At 34.7% G+C, this 1,538-nt stretch overlaps 1 long non-coding RNA gene across 1 annotated transcript; it reads right to left on the bottom strand.

Moving 5' to 3' along the window:
- Window positions 1-28: 28 nt before the first annotated feature.
- LOC109590452 (uncharacterized) lies at window positions 29-1,532 on the bottom strand. Its single transcript, XR_002189325.1, has 2 exons — window positions 1,270-1,532; window positions 29-1,223 (listed from the first exon to the last, which is right to left on the bottom strand). It is a non-coding gene; the product is annotated as an uncharacterized LOC109590452 (long non-coding RNA).
- Between the last annotated feature and the right edge of the window lie 6 nt (window positions 1,533-1,538).

Genomic DNA, 1,538 nt, shown 5'->3' with positions numbered 1-1,538 from the left:
TTCAGTGATCAAAACATTTGATATACCATATTCTGTTAAAGTGTTTGTTGATGTCTTCTCTAATTCCTCGATGATGGGAATACCCCAGACACTCACTATTGATCTCTACAAGTGGAAGGATCGCTCAAATAAATAACTTCGCTTTTCATTCTTGATGATACTTATTTTATTATGTTGTTTAGATCACTTATTAGCTTATGTAGATTTTATCTTTTCCTTGGTTTTGTTATTTTGCTTTGTAGTCATGGTTAATATGTAGATATTACTCTTTCAATAATTTTAAGAAAATATTTTAAACAAAGCCAAAAGCATCTCCAGCATCTGAAAGTTGTGGGTGCATATAAGTGTAGGCTACTCTGGGTGCACTTGTTGATTATTATTATTGACAAATAATTATTCAGAGTGGGTGCATCCTGGTAAATTATGGGTACCAATGAATTCAAATCAGTGCACTCCCCCTAACGGCATGAGCAAAGCTAAACATCTGTAGATCTACTACTCTGCATGGTTTGAATGTCATTGTGCACTACAAATTTGAAATTAATTTTGAAGAAGAAAGCCACTTGGTACTCGGATGTATTACAGAAATTACTTATTAGTTTGTACTTGTATGTTTATTAGTAGAGGCGTGTTAGCTAGTGTACTTGTTAATGAAGTTGTGTTATTAATTAGATCTAGGCCGTATTTTTTGCTTATCTTTGTAACTTGCTCTTAAAGTTAGCCTCACAGTTACCGTATGGCTATGCAGCTGATCTAGAGCAAGCCTTATTTTTGTTTATTGTTTGATACGATTGAGCCTTATGCTCTATATGTTAATAGTATCATAAGAAATTATTTATCATTATCATTAGTACATGTGGTAATGGTTTGAATCTGATAATAGTGTCCTCTCTTTGAATTCTTGTTGAATTACACTTAACGTCATTGTTTATGCTCTTCTAAAGTTTATAAAAGATCTGTTATACAAGTGATCCAACAAATCAGTGAACTGAGAAGGAATATTGTCTCTTCTTGTGGTCATTTTGGTCAAGTGTTGTTGTAATGTAGTTAATTTGTGTGTGCATGAGTAGTATATGTTTTGATAATCAAGGAGTGGCTTGTACTCGAGTACGTTCTTTGCATAATTGTACACAACTACAATAACCTCACAGGTGTCTGATATGACTAATGTCTAGTGTACGCCTTGAATTCTTGTGCTTATTTTCAACGTCACTGGTCATGCTCTTCTGAAGTTTATAAAAGAGTACGTTACACAACTGATCAACTAACCAGTAACTGAGAAGGAATGTTGTCTCTTCTTGTGGTGATTCTTTGTCTCCCTCAACTCATCCAATGTCATAATTATGCTACTTGCTCTGCTTCATGTTCCAATGACACTCACAATGATACACTCCTTCTGGAGCTGCTTAATGTTACAAAGAGCAATGCTCAGGCTATTGATGGCATCATAAGGACTCTCTTTCTTATGAAGAACACTACTACCTCTAATGCTGGAGCTATCAATGATATACTGCTACTAGTGGAAGACCTTCTGATGA

Source organism: Amphimedon queenslandica, unplaced genomic scaffold (genome assembly GCF_000090795.2).
Source record: "Amphimedon queenslandica unplaced genomic scaffold, v1.1 AMPQUscaffold_9993, whole genome shotgun sequence".
Lineage (NCBI taxonomy): Eukaryota > Metazoa > Porifera > Demospongiae > Haplosclerida > Niphatidae > Amphimedon > Amphimedon queenslandica.
The sequence above is the reverse complement of the archived record's forward strand: the minus strand, read 5'-3'. Positions and strand labels throughout refer to the sequence as shown.